Source organism: Caretta caretta, chromosome 13 (assembly GCF_965140235.1).
Source record: "Caretta caretta isolate rCarCar2 chromosome 13, rCarCar1.hap1, whole genome shotgun sequence".
NCBI lineage: Eukaryota > Metazoa > Chordata > Testudines > Cheloniidae > Caretta > Caretta caretta.
This window is the reverse complement of record NC_134218.1, coordinates 22,703,569-22,719,588: the sequence shown is the minus strand read 5'-3', so window position 1 is coordinate 22,719,588 and position 16,020 is coordinate 22,703,569.

Here is a 16,020-nt window from a genome sequence, read left to right as displayed (position 1 = left end):
GACACAGCCTTGAATATGTGCACATGTTCCCTCCCTTTCTCCACCTTTTAAAAAAGCACAGACATTTATTCAATGGCTAACAACCCATACCATCATTTAATGCCCTGGACTGCATGTGAGCAAAGGCCATTTCACTCACAAGCAGGTGTTAGTCAAGTGCTGAGTAGAGGTAGCTTCCAGCCAAAAATAGCTGAGCTCAGTGCCAAGGGTCTGATCCCAACCCCATTGAAGTCAGTGGGAGTCTTTCCATTGACTTCAAAGGGCTATTGGGTAAGGCCCTAAATGACTTTGCCAGAGGGAGTTTTTTCCTGTAGTCATTCTGGGTAGAAGAACATCTCTCACACCAGATGGATGCCAGCTCCTCTCTTGGCTATGAAAGCCTTGGAAAACACAGCCAGTTCAAATGGGTTGGGGGACTCAACTGATTGTATAAAAAAGTCCAATGTGTCTGGCCAGCAGCTGGCAGACACCACTTGGATAAATGTTCCTTAAGGTCTAAACTAAGATTGCTAATCTTTCTTTGTGCACTAAGTCACATCTGACCTGTGCACTAAGCCGCATCTCTAGAGGTGAAATGTCAGCACATAACTACTTGTAGCATCTCGCATTTGAAGCATGAACCCCAACAGAAAATATTTTTGTTTCTCTTGTAGGATAATGTAGTTGAACGAATATGTTAGTGGAGTTTCTTTTTCCATCTAGTTTGTTGATCTGTTGTTGACTGTGTTTAAATCAAGTCTTAAAGAATTATTTAATTTGCCTTGCTTTGTAATGTATGTTGTTTTATTTCATTTGACTGTAAGCACTCCAAGATATGAGCATGAAGCGTGCTATATAAGTGTAAGCCACTGATTGATTGAGGCAGGGAAAGAACAGGAGCAACATTTTCTTCTCAACAGTCTGTTAGTGGCAACCAATACCACACGGGGCAGTGGAGAGCATTAGACAGAATTGTGATGTCTTATACTGGGAAACACATACACATGGCAACATTTAGTAGTGTAGGTGCTCCAACGTTTTACCAGGTTTACAAGGGCCACGGTGAAATATAATAAAAAACTCAAGTGGAATTTAAATGGTAACATTTTGACAAACTTGGGATCAGCTGGTCTTGATCGCAGTGCAGTGTGATGCAGGAGTACCACTTGTGCGTTATGAGTGGGGTGAGTAGGAAGCTTAAAAGCAGCTGTGCTGCTAAATTTGCTCACTCTCTATATTCAGACCTTGGCTTGAGAGCGCAAAGGAAATTAGATGTGTTTGCGTAACCTGGTTGCAATCAGTGGAAGCATCTACTAATTGTCTTCTGTCAGTACCACTGCTGATCTTTCAAGAATCTAACAGGGTTCCTCAGAGGTGAAGGACAATTTCATAGAAGGTTTTAGGCCTGTTCAAACTGTGTAAGTTAGAATCACATTTAAACAAAGTTCTTGAGAGCATGGTGTTATTGTGGGCAGAAGAACAAGGGCTGACCCACTGAGTGTCTTGTTATAAACAGGTTTCCAAGACCTTGCTGCAGATCAGTGGTTCACAGCCTTGCCAGACTACTGCACCCCTTTCAGGAGTCTGATTTATCTTGCATACCCCGAGATCCACCTCACTTAAAAACTACTTGCTTACAAAATCACATATAAAAATACAAAAGTGTCACAGCACACTATTACTGAAAAATTGCTTACTTTCTCATTTTGTCTGTGTGGAATGTGTTTGTACTGACTTTGCTAGTGCTCTTTATTTAGCTTTTTGTAAAACTAGGAAAATATCTAGATGAGTTGATGTACCCGCTAAGAGACCTCTGCGTACTCCCAGGGTTACATGTACCCCTGGTTGAGAACCACTGTTGTATACGGTCTCAGCATAGACAGTTTTTTGGAAAGTGGCTTATAAGGGGATTTATTCCTGTCATCACTGCAAACCAGGGGAACTTGGTTATAATACCTTGCTAGCGAGAACTCTGTTTATAGCATCATTCTTTCTATAAGGCTGAAAATCTAGTGCAGATGAAGCCAAAGGCCCTGAAGGACAGAGGAGTCGGGAGAGCTTGGACCAGTACTGAGAACTTGGAAAAGCAAGGATCCATTGAGGATGCCCAGCACTTCACAAGACCGAGCTCTGTCTCTTTATGTGTTTATACACTGCCTAGATCTTCACTGGGGCCTTGGGTTTTACAAATCCTAAATTATAACAATTAATAATCTGTGCCCTGTCTCTCTCCCTCCTGCTTTTGGAGCCCACATGTGAACAAGATCACCAATTTCCTCCACACGCTCCTGTCCTATTACTGCAGCATCAGATCAAAATCCTCAGCTAGGCCTATGAGCACAGCACAACTCAATACGTGCTACTTAGTGGTTTGAGGCAAAAATGGGTATTGAGCATGGAGCAAGACCCCTTGGGGAATTTGGAAGCCTGTTGGCTGGAGGGTGGGTGGATTGAAGGACAGGACACTTTATGTCCACAGAGTTAATCCGGCAGCCTATCTCTTTCTACTTCTCTGGAAGGAAGTGGGTGTTTTTTCTTGTTTTAGCCCACCACGTTGAGAGAGTTGCTTTTCTACCTCTGGTTGAATTTATGCCTAAAAGCAATGAGGTTTGTCTAACTAATTACTGAACAAGCCTTCTGTGCATGCCTGGATTCTACTTGTGGTTTCCAGCAAAATGCTCTTGCTTGAATTTTAACTAAACCTCAACAGGAGCTACAAAAGACCCATGTCTTAGAAGCACTGTAGAACTGAATACATAATCTTTGGCATGGCTACTAGTCTTTACATAGAAAGAGTCGCTCTTAAATTCCAGGCAATAGAGATTGGAGCTTTTCTCCCCTGATCCCATCCCCTCTTCTTCCTCCTCTAATCATGACTAAATGGTAGGTTTGTTCTCATGTGCCCCTCTCCCTCTGTAAACACAAAATTCCTCAAACAAACCCAGTGATGGACACATTTTTTTAAACTCTTTTGTTTATTAGAATGAGCTAGCTAATCCCGGTGTTTATGTGCAGTAGGGTGTGTCAATCTATAAGCAAGCCCAGCTAATGAAATTCATCTGTCGTCCACCTTCCAGCTGAAGGGAAAAGAAGAGGAGGGAAGAAAAACCCACCCACCCCTCAGTGTAACGTGGTAATATGACCAGCAGTGGTGTTTGCAACCGTTTGCTCAGAAAGGGAATAGTGGGGTGGGAGGAGGTAAAGTGACTGAATGGGAGAAGTGAAGGGAAATATTCCCCCTTCAATTAGAGTAATTAAAAAGTAGTAAAAATAAACCACCCAAACGAGAGTCTGGCCAAAACAAAGTCTTAATGCACAGTTATGGTTTTGAAGAGTCTGCCGTTGGCCATCCCTGCGTGTTGGCACAGTGCTCTGGTGTCTGTCTCTGACATTAAGCAGACACCACCGCAAGAATGAGGACGGGGCAGCGTTTGGATTTCACTTGGGTATGCAGTGTAACCAAAGGCTGAGCTGGCGAGGCACAGCACTAATCTAAGAGGGCCTGCCAAATGCCAGTTTCTGTGGCTTTCATCGTTCCAGGCTGCAGTGTTTAGTTGAAGTTTGGTACACTGTACTGCACGGAGCCATTCTAGAGGTCGCTCCAGTCCTAAGGAATTGATATATGGAAGGGAATTATAAACCCGCTTGACAGCAGTACGGTTCCTAATAATTCCCTCTAAACAGGCAGTTGTCTGACTGTCATTGTTTGTTTTATTACAAAAGGACAGCTTGGTAGCTTGGTATAACTTCTTGGTCTCATCATCCATTTTTTCTAGCTTTCTTGATTCATTCTGGGCCAAATCAAGAGCCACTTTATTTTTTTAAATTCAATCCTTGCTCCCTTTGACACCAATTGGAGATTTGCCTGAGTGAGGATTTCAGGACCAGGCTATTTTACAGGAGATTCTCACTGGTATTTTTTTGTCAGTTCAGTGTTTATGAAATGTATCATCACACAAGCTACAGTCAGATACAGTATAGACGAGTGTTGTGGGAGCTCCTTACACATTCTGTGCTACCCAAGGAACCTCAATTCTGACTCCCAGTACACCTCCACTGATCGTCAGGCCACATTGCATGGTGGTTTTGTGATGTGGATAAGATAGAGGCACTAGGCACCAGATCGGACATTTCAAACTAGTGAGTGGAGGGTTTGAATCTATGTGAAAACGTCTTAAAACCTCTGCCTTTTTTATGCTGCAACAGGCTCTCCTGCTACAACATGTCAGTGTGAGAAACACCAATCCCTGTTACATATGTAGTGATAATATCATTACCTCAAGCTCAGAGGCAGGAGTTGTAGTTATTCCAACCACTAGGCCTTATTGCTTCTAGTGCTTGGCTGGGTTCCTAAGAAAGAACTAATAGTAAACTAGTCTTTCCTAGGGCTGATAGAGAAGAGAGGATGCAAACATTCTTTGCAAAAGTCAAAGGCTGGAATTTGCAAAGTTAGATATCTAAAGGTAGGTTCTTAATTGCACACAGACATTTAAATCTAAGTGGCCTGGTTTTCCAAGGAGCAGAGCATTTGCAGCAGCCACTGACTTCAGTGGAGTGTGGTGCTCTGCACCTGTGGGAAATTTGGCATCAGGACTGTGAAGTTTAGGATCCTGACTTTGGGCACTCAAAATGGAAATCTTAGAAAGACAAAACACAGAAGTATCCTTAAGTAAGCTCCTGGAGGTTAGTTCAATAATGTCACTTTCCTGTTTCCTTGTGCTCTCCTAATCTCTTTTATGCACCTGTTGTCCATAGCCTGACACTTAGATTGTAAGCTCTTCGGGGCAAGGACTGTCTTTTTGTTTGTACAGCACCTAGCACAATGGGAGCCATGGCCTCTAGGCACTAGCATAAGACAAATAATCATAAGATACAAGTGTGTCTTATCAGTGAATAGTGACCCCTGTGGTGGATGAGGATTACCAAAGGTTAATACCTCTATCACATGAAAGGAACTGGCGTCAAGAAATAAATCCAGATTGTTGTATGCATCCTGTTTATAACAGGGGGGATGCTTTTTCCTGTAGGGTACCCAAGAGGCCACTTCAAGTCTACATCATTTCCTGCTCACAGCTGGGTTAGCCAGCAGGGCAGTACACACCCGAGCCCCATCTACGCTACACCAGCAGAGCTGAGCTAGTGCAGAACTGCATCTCCACATATTGCTGGTGTAGAGCGATGAGGACTTTAAACCTAAGCCAGGCACGATATCTCCAATAGCTCCTGTTGGATCAGTGTGCACTGCCCCTGACTGGAGCCAGTGGCTTAAAGCAACAACCTGCCCAGTGCTTAATTTGTAATGAAAGAGGTGCCGGGGCTTAAGCAATATTTTTAATTTCATAACTGATGTGGCAATTCCCGAGGTGCCGGGGCTATGGACTGCCAAGCCTAGAGGTGCCAGGCTCAGCCCCGGCGAGCACTGGCACAAATTAAGCACTGAACCTGACCCTACATTATATTTTTGGCTTTGAAGTGCAAAATATGTATAAACACAAACAAAGGTGATTGATTTTGCTTTGACAGAACTGCCCAGGCAAACCGTAACTAAGAAGCTTGTTTTCTTTACCCTAGTTGCTGTTTATTTGGCTGCAGGAGCCGATGGAATGTAAAGTGGAGCTGGTGGGAAATCATCCAGTGGAACTCGGAGAGTGCGGATTTGTTGAAATACAAATGTTTCAGAGACCGCTTGATTTTGTCACACTTGTGACGGAACCCAGGTAAGGTTCTGTCAGAAACCTGCCTGGGTTAATCCCAGCTCCTTGGCATCCCATGTGGCGAGGGGCTGTGGAGCACTGACTGCTAGGCTCCTGGCTCTTTGGAAGCCCCCCAGCAGGCTGACAGAAGCCAAGATCCTGGAAACCCCAGCTCCCAGGCTCCTCCACACCTTGCCTGGTGAGCTGCTGCAGAGTATGTCTCCCAGGATCCTGGCCCCACATCAACGTCTGTGGCTCTAGAGCAGCCTGCAGTGTGACCAAACACTCCCAAAGTGGAATGAAACCAAATTTCAACATATCAACATCTTCTGCAAAATCATTCTATGCACAGCTCAAATATAAAACAAGTGGACTTCACACAGGAGGCCAGTAAGTGTTGATGCAGCCTTGTGTAATCCATCTTGCTGTCTGTCGCCTTGGTACCAGAATCTTTTCCTAGTTAAATGACAAGATCAAGACCATTCCCATCCTTACTGACGTTGGTTTGGTCAGTTTAGGTATGATTTCTATGACTGTCTCTGCCACCAATTTGCTGTACGATCTTGGACAAGTCACTTAACCACTCAGTACCTCAGTCTCCCCTTCTGGACATATGTATTACTCATAAATAAGAATAAAACCAGCTGTTTCATAGTGTGCTGGAAGTCTGCATTCATTGATGTTTGTGAAATGCTTTGAGATCCTCCGCTGTTTAAAGAGTGTTTAAAGAGTGTAAACTTATTTTTTTTTGTGTAGGGACAAAGTTTCAAGGGTGCCTCAGCCCAGTCTCTAAATAGGATTTGTGATTGAAATCACACAGCATGAAATCTACCGACCTAATTTGCTCAGTGGTACCCTCTTGGTATGCTTTTGAAACTAAAGGATTGTGTGCACAAATGTATCCTTGCAAATTTAGGGGCCATCTGTGAAAATTTCGCCAGTCATGTCCTTGTTTATAAAATAGCTTAAAATAAACAGTGAAACCTAAATAGAGGAAATTATTGGTTTTCCTGAATCTTTCCTGCATTTGGGATTCTTTGCCTCTGCTTTCTTGGTGGCTCTAGCAAGACCTTCATTGTCAGGGGCTGAGTATAAAAAAAAAAAAACCAACCAAACACATGTAGTCTGGGATCAATCAAAATCACCCCATGGACTGGGGAAAGTAGAGCAAGACCTGCCTGGAGCAGAGAGGCATCCCTGGAATTAGCAGGGAGTTCCTCAGCAATAGCTGGGGGAAGAAGCAGCAGCAGAGCAGCAAAAGGCCCAACTAGGACCCCAGCTCTCTGTCTCTGATAGTCACAGACCCTGGACACCTGCAGACCTTAGAACTTCTTACCATGGGACCTCCCTTCTGTCTGCTGATTGGCTATTTGTTCCAACTACCTTTCCACCCTGCAGAATCCCTCTGCCGCACACTGCCAGCCTCACTCACGCTGCCCTTCATGCCACTCAGCCTTCATCTCCATTTTTCTCCTTCCTTCTCCAGATTTCTCCTCTTCTTCCTTTTACCCGTCTCTTTTGCTCCCACTATCTCAACCCTCCTGCCAGTCCCCCTCACTGTATCACTGCCTTCATAATAAAATATTAAAATTATGAATGAATAAAATAGTGTATCAGCATTATTGTATGAATCATACTAACTATGGTGCAAATGTGTTGGGGGCCGTATTCTGTCTAATGTTGGTTTCAAGGTATGGTGGCCACCATAGGCCATACTTTGAAGCTGAATTCTTATGTAGCCGCAGAAGCACAAATTCTTGGTTACCCTTTGAAGTTTCAGGAAATAGGTCCCGTGATATATTTGTTTAGATGGGATGAGAATACAATAGGATAGTGGAGTCCAGAGACACCTTGTGCAGGGCTTGGTGCAGAAGAACAATATGAAGTATGAAGGTCCACCTTTAATCTGAGAGGCACAGATCAAAGCTGCCTAGGAAAAAAAAATCACAACTGAGGTAGGGTTTACATTTTATGCCTGGAGAGATGCTTAGTTAATAATTACATAATCACTATAATAAAATAATTAATGTACCTATTTTGGTAACTACAGGCAATGATACTTGATAAACATCAGCAGCACTATGCCAGCTTCCACTGTGGTGTTTTGGGATAACTGAGCAAAATTATATTAAGTCACCCCTTGATATAAAGATGACATCTTGCATCAGTGACTGAGTTCTGGACAACTCCGGTTGAGTCCTAAAAGAGTAGTTGAAGTTTCTGAGCCAATTCTCAGGTCTGTGATCAGCCTGCTAGGTGCTATACTGAAATTGCTCATGCCATAGTGGAGACGAGAGTATTGGCTACTGGGAGGGGACTTGTATTGATGCAGTTGATAAGGAATCTAAATTGAAGCATAAGAGAGAAGAGGAGAGGATGCTATAATATTTAAAAATGGCAAACTAAATAATATATAATTTGCAGAAAATGACAGGGTAATGCTGAGACTATTTTTAAATCAACAGTAAATTAGAATTCAAAAAACCTCTGATAGGTTTAGCAGATGGTCTGGATCCTAGAATCAAAACCCACACACTTTATTTCCTAGTATGCTAAGAACAAAATAATGTCATGTAGCCTATGTAACACAGGCCTGAGATTACAGAACATTTGTAGGCATTAAACTGTTCTGAAGTTAACTTTTAACCAAGTCTGGATGTACTGGATCTGGAAACCAGTAACAACTGTAATCCAGCTGGTAAGTGAGTAAGAAACAAGCTGTCTGGTATTTTAGAGCCACATCCAGATGGAGAAATTTAATATAGCTTCTGTGGATACAGGTTACAAGTCAATTCCAGGTCAGGGAAATGGGGAAGATCGGGGAATGTGATATGCAGTCCACAACCTGCATGGCACTGACTCCTATATGGTCCAAGATAGTCATGTTTTCTGTTATTCATCCATTTCTAATCAAGTGGACACAATCCCATTCACCTTCTACAGAAATTCATATAAGCAACTTTTTTGTTTGCAAGGATGTGGAAAGGGAAGTGTCCTGAATACTCTCATGAATTTGTCTCTATTCATGCTGGAAATGTTCATGCAGCCATCTTGAAAGTTCACTGTGGGACTGAAAATCATCCCTCAGGGAAGTCATCCAATCAGTGAGCAGAAAGACCACATACTGTAGGGTGCATTTACACTAGGAAAACTGGTACCTGTTTTCCAGCATTGATGCAGCTGCATTCTTGCTTCCACTAGTGTAGACAGGGCTCACTGTGTCCTGAAACCCTCTCTTAGCTGAAGTTGCTCTAATTACTAGACAATTCACTTATTATTCACTTACTAGCTGGACTATAGTTGTTGCCAGTTTTCCAGTGCCCGAATCAGCAGCATTACATGCAGACCTGGTTCAGAGCAATTGGTTAAAACACCTGAGTCCTTTCTACAGCAATGCTTACATTGCTGTTAGCAATGGTACACCTGCAGCATTGCTGAGCAAAGACTACTAGTATTTCTAGTGTAAGAATAGCTTTCTGTGACTGACCACACATCCTAATTAGCAAATTCCAAATAAGAAATAGTTAAAGAAATAGTTGCAGCAAGTAGTTTCCAGTCAGTCAATAGACAGAAATACGTTGGTATAAACCATTCATTGAATAATTTAAAATAATAAACATCCATAAAAATGTAATTGCTCACAGATAATTCACAAATGTCACAGGGGCTTGATGAAGTCCACTCTGGGGGCCTTATTCCCATACACACTAAGACCCTTTTAACTGCTCAGAAAAGAGAACCTAACTGCCAGAGTGGTATTAGAGGGTCTTAATATAACTGAGAATTCAGCCTGACTATCAGTTGTATGGTTGGCAGGCATGACAGTACTCTCCTTTCGCAGTCTATGTAGGGTATTTTCCACCAATTATCTTCAAGATAACCACCTTGAGGAACTGGAAAGGAGCACCAGCAAACATGAGGAAGCCGTAAAGCTAAATAAACAGTTGTCACATTGCACCTGTTTTTTGTGGGGTGGAGGAGGGAGAAGCCAAATAATGGCAGGCGTTTTTGGCTGCTTCTGGGTAGTTTTTAGTACACCATCTATTCAGGCCATTCCTTGCCTCTCTTGGCAACTTCACGCACTTTTCCTGGAAGTGACATTGATGGCCAAAAATACAGATTTTTTTTGTTTTGGGTGGGGAAAAGGTTTCATTCCTCATCTATCACTATAGCTATAATTATTTGTTTCAGCACACATGAAAGGTACCAGATTGACAGCCCTAGAGACAGAAATGCTCTGTTTATCCACAGAAGGGATTCAGCTTGGGCAGCAGCAGTGCAAGCTTTCCCTACCTTGCTCCATCAGTGTGCCTTTACCATCTCAATGGATGGAGGGTAGTTCAGTGTCGAAAGCTGACTCGGTCATTGCCTTCTCTGCTGAAATTGCCAGTTCATGCCAATTCTGATGCTTATTTTTGGGATGACTCTTATGCTCCAGCCAGAAGTCTGGCACCGCCAACTTATTTCATGTGATGTAACACTTTGAGCCAGGAGATACCAGCATACGAATTGTCATACCAGATAATACCAGTGGTCCATCCAGTCCAGTATCCCGTCACCAACAATGTGCAGCACCAGATATGCAGAAGAAACATTGTAGTAGACAATTATGGAATCACTCATGACAATTATGGAATCATGCTCATAAGTTAAGCTTCTTCCTTATCCTAGATGGTTAGTAGTTGACTTATGCCCTGGTATTTTTTTTTATTCCATCTAATGTAACTCAAAGTTGTAGTTATCAATATAAATGACTAATCATTTTTTGAATTCCTATAAGCACTTGGCCTCAACAATGTGATATACAAGGCAATGAGTTCCATAGCTTAGTTATGCATTGCGTAAAAAACAAAATGTCCCTTTATTGGTTTTAAACTTGTTTCCCTTTCAATTTTAGGGGATATTTCTTTGTTTTGTGTTACAAGTATAAAAGGAACATCCATTCTGCCTTCCCTACCACTAAGTTTTATTGACCTCATTTTTAAACTAAACACGTCATACCTTTTCTCTCTCTTCAGATGGAAGTATTCTATGCCTCTAAACTCTTTCCTTGCCCATCCCTAGACCTTTTCTATTTCTGCTATATTGGTTTCTGAGATGGAATTACCAGGACTGAACACAATGTTCCAAGTGAGGGTGTGCCTTCAATATATACAATGGCATTAGTGCTACTCTATAGCAGAATGTTCTGCAAAAATTGGCCCAATTTTATAATATATATAAAAAAGTGAATTGGGCATTGTGCATTAAATTACAAATATTTGTCAAGTTTGTGCTTGGAGCTCCTCTGAGTTGGAACCTTGGGCCGGAGTCATCCAAGAGATTACTTGCTTTCCCCCAGGATTTGTGGGATGGAATATCATGGTGGAAGTTGGGTAGAGATATGATGGAGGCAGAAGAATTCTTCCCACACAAATTAACAGGCAATGCTCAAAGGCTGGCTCCTTAGCTAGTGTAAATCGTCAATGGAGTGATGCCAGTTTACACCAGCTAGCCCATAATCTAGATTTCCATTATTCAGAATAAGGCCAGTCACACAGATGTTGAGTGCTTTGGTTAGTGACAGAAACCTAGTTGCAGTTCCAGTTGGAGAAAATGTGGGATTCATGAAACTTTAGGAAGGTGTTAGCAAGAGTTGCCCTGATATTGCTGATTTCATTCCTGCTTTTTGTTTTATATTAGTTGGCTCACTAGAATCGTTTTCACTCTTTGCCAGGTGCAGAGTTGAATGGCAGGTCACACTCAAAGGTTCTTCTTTCACATATCCACTCACATTATAGATTTGTGTGTTCATTGTGCTCTGTGACATACAGCTCTTGAAAATAATGTCTTTGGTTTTGACTGTGTTTGGACTTGTAGTAGATGTGTTTGAAACTGTCTAGAAAGGACCAAGTGTGTCCCCCATTGCAAAAAAGCAGGGGCCAAGGCCTTCATTGGCCATGATCATTAGAGGTGGATCTACCTATGAAAGGGAAGGATTTTTTGGCACACGTGCTGCTTTTGTTATACCTGTGCTGTACTTTTCCTGTGGCTGTTTCCAAAAAGAAAATAGAAAAAAAGATTATTCTTCATTCAGTGGCATTTGTTCAGCATCAGCTGTATATTTTAAGGTGTTCAAGTTTATCCTATTTCAGCCTTTCTTCTCATAATCTACTAGGAAATAGTCTAGTGGGAATTTTTTAATATCACCCTTTTGCCTGTAGCTCTCTGATTTTGATTATGCATTGCATCACGGGTGAAATTTGGGTTAAAGATAATTGTAAATATGGTATTGATATTAAATGATGTTTTCCCAACATTGCAATAATGCTTGTTTTGTTTGCTGGAGAGTTTATTACTTTTTGATCAATAGCATATGAGATTTGTGAGGGAAATTAGCATAGTGAATAACAATTAGGAGAAAAATCAATGGCATTCAGACAAATAAGTGACTTGAAAAAGTCCCATAGGTACACAAACACTCAGAGAGATTCTTTTAAGTGTAATACATCTCATTTAGAATTCCAGAAGAGGGGGAGAGCTATTTGGACCAGAACTAAAACTGATGGAGCTACAATTCCACTATTGTGGGACTATTTGTTGCTGCTTATTGTTTCTAACAGTTTGAATATATGACTCTAGTTTACCTATTGCCCCAGGGACCTCCTCTCTCTTCCTTTTCCCCCTAAAGTCTGCACCTATCTCCTCTCTGGAATGTCCCCATAGTGCTTCTTGTGTCCCACTTGAGGTGCCTCCTTCCCCACTCCAAATGAGGTTGTTGCTTCTCTTGTTGCTTTTGAGGACATGGAAACATTGAGTTCCTTCTGCCACTGCAGGTCTCCCTCTTCGCTGATCCCTTTGACTTGATTTGGTTCTTCCACTGTGTTGTCTCTTTCCATCCACATTGTTAGTTCAGGGAAGGTGTGTCAAGGTGAGCTGATCCTCTGAAAGGGTTGAGGGATGCACATGTGACGGATCTGGCCTGCATCCTCAGGTGAAAGCAATGAGTGAAGTCACTTGACAAGGGCTCAGGTGACAAGGAGCGGGGCCTGCAGGGAGATAAGAGCAGACTTGGGAGAAAAAAAGACATCAGAAGGAGTCCTGCAGCAGGGAGTGGCAACACCAATGAATGGTCAGCTGCTGTTGTGTTTGGTGAAGGAGGGAGTTGAGATCCTGGAGTCTGAAGAGACTTGGAGGGAGATTCCTTGGAACAGTACCTGACCCTGGACCCCAGTAAGGGTGAGCTAGAAAAGTCAGTGAAGCTTAAAACACAGCCCAAGGAAGGAAGGCTGTGGAGTACCCTCTTCCAAGGGAGAAGAAGCTTGAGCTCTGGAAGGAAGGCAACAAGTACAGGAAGAGGCTCTGGGAAGGCGAAGTAGGGCAGGTGAGTCTACAGGGGTGGATGGCCCAAGTTATTTAGGGGTCCCAGGTCTGGGGACCCAGAGTAGAGAGTGGATGTGGATTCCCCCTGTACTGCCACCTGGTTCGGTGAAGCACTGACCCTGAGATAAAGGAGAGAAAGGACTAAGCTGAGCCCAGGAAGCATGGAAGTTGAGCCCAGGAAGAGAAGGACAGACCCGGCATAGGTTTGGGATGGAAGACTGGTGTTTTCCTTTGGACTTGGGTTACCCCAGAAGGGGTTGGACTTTGATTTAGCTGGATGGCAAGGCCACCTCAGTGACTTGACCATGCTGAAACCCCACTTCACATGCAACTCCTGGTGGGTGGGTTGTGCAGTATAATCCTGCAGAAAGCAATCTGGGATAGCTCTGCAGAGAGTAGGATGGCCCTAGCAGGAGCCCCTCTGTCAGGCTAAGGACCCAGAAGGGTGGCTGACAGAGGCGAGGAGAGAGAGCCTCTCGGGCTGTAGCCTTTGTTGGGCAAAAGCTTTGCTTTGTTTGGATGTTTTCTCATACATTTGGTGTTAAACCACAGGTTGTACCCAGAGCAGAGGGCCTTAGATGAACTTGGGTGATCATCTGCGAAACTTCCTGGGCTGGGGTGAGAGCCCACCAGATCACAGGAAGAGTTGGTTCAGCAGCAGGCAAATGGGCAGGAGATCAAGGCAGTCCTACTGCTGCTCTTGGGTGGCTGGGAATTCTAAGCCCCTGAATACCTCAAATCCTTCCAGGGTCCCTACTGACTTTCAGAAACCCACTTTCCAGGTCTCAAAGGCTGTCTCTGCCCACACTACCCCATTGGTGTGCTAAATCCTGACCCAAAAGGGATGCGCTGCATCCGAGAGTGCTAAAGGAGTTGGCGGATGTGATTGCAGAGCCATTGGCCATTATCTTTGAAAACTCATGGCGATCCGGGGAAGTCCCGGATGACAGGAAAAAGGCAAATTTAGTGCCCATCTTTAAAAAAGGGAAGAAGGAGGATCCTGGGAACTACAGGCCAGTCAGCCTCACCTCAGTCCCTGGAAAAATCATGGAGCAGGTCCTCAAGGAATCAATTCTGAAGCACTTAGAGGAGAGGAAAGTGATCAGGAACAGCCAGCATGGATTCACCAAGGGCAAGTCATGCCTGACTAATCTAATTGCTTTCTATGACGAGATAACTGGCTCTGTGGATGAGGGGAAAGCGGTGGACGTGTTGTTCCTTGACTTTAGCAAAGCTTTTGACACGGTCTCCCACAGTATTCTTGCCAGCAAGTTAAAGAAGCATGGGCTGGATGAATGGACTATAAGGTGGATAGAAAGTTGGCTAGATCGTCGGGCTCAACGTGTAGTGATCAATGGCTTCATGTCTAGTTGGCAGCAGGTATCAAGTGGAGTGCCCAAAGGGTCAGTCCTCAGGCCGGTTTTGTTCAATATCTTCATAAATGATCTGGAGGATGGTGTGGATTGCCCTCACCCTCAGCAAGTTTGCGGATGACACTAAACTGGGAGGAGAGGTAGATACGCTGGAGGGTAGGGATAGGATACAGAGGGACCTAGACAAATTAGAGGATTGGGCCAAAAGAAATCTGATGAGGTTCAACAAGGACAAGTGCAGAGTCCTGCACTTAGGACGGAAGAATCCCATGCACCGCTATAGACTAGGGACCGAATGGCTCAGCAGCAGTTCTGCAGAAAAGAACCTAGGGGTTACAGTGGACAAGAAGCTGGATATGAGTCAACAGTGTGCCCTTGTAGCCAAGAAGGCCAATGGCATTTTGGGATGTATACGTAGGGGCATTGCCAGCAGATCGAGGGATGTGATTATTCCCCTCTATTCAACATTGGTGAGGCCTCATCTGGAGTACTGTGTCCAGTTTTGGGCCCCACACTACAAGAAGGATGTGGAAAAATTGGAAAATGTCCAGCGGAGGGCAACAAAAATGATTAGGGGACTGGAATACATGACTTATGAGGAGAGGCTGAGGGAACTGGGATTGTTTAGTCTGTGGAAGAGAAGAATGAGGGGGGATTTGATAGCTGCTTTCAACTAACTGAAAGGGGGTTCCAAAGAGGATGGATCTAGACTGTTCTCAGTGGTAGCTGATGACAGAACAAGGAGTAATGGTCTCAAGTTGCAGTGGGGGAGGTTTAGGTTGGATATTAGGAAAAACTTTTTCACTAGGAGGGTGGTGAAACACTGGAATGCGTTACCTAGAGAGGTGGTGGAATCTCCTTCCTTAGATATTTTTAAGGTCAGGCTTGACAAAGCCCTGGCTGGGATGATTTAGTTGGGGCTTGGTCCTGCTTTGAGCAGGGGGTTGGACTAGATGACCTCCTGAGGTCCCTTCCAACCCTGATATTCTATGATTCTATGTAGAAGTGAAAGACTCTCATGATTCACTCTCTGGTTGTTGTGCTAAGAGAGCCAAGAAAGGAGACAATCGGTGCCAGTTGTGACAGTGCTATCTGCAATGTGGGCAGCTGGCCACCAGAAGCTGGGCCAAGCCTCCCAGACTTGTTCCACATAGTTCACCAGATGAATGGTAATAATTTTCTGTCACTAACACCCTGAGACCCACACAAAGATGCTGTGGTCTTTTCAAGGATAACATAGGGTGATATAGGAAAAAGTCATTGTCCTGTGATAGGGTTGTTGATAAAAAGAGCTTGTGCCATGTGTTTTCTAAGGGGATAATGATCCTGTAAAGAAAACTGGGACCCAGTACCCTTTTTTTTTTGGACATAGCTAGATGTTTGCATTCAAGCTACACATATCACAGTATCTAAGAGCTCTGCTTTCCCGCAGACCTGTTCAGGAATCGATGTTCAGAATAATGGCCCTGCTTGCCTCTGAATTGAGCTGGTTAATAACCATTGCTGGGGAAATCAATCAGTTCTATGATATCTTATTACTTACACTAATTTAATCACAGGGAACGGATCATTGCTTCAGTTCAGAGGGCAAAGTGAGTGTGTGTGGGTGGGAC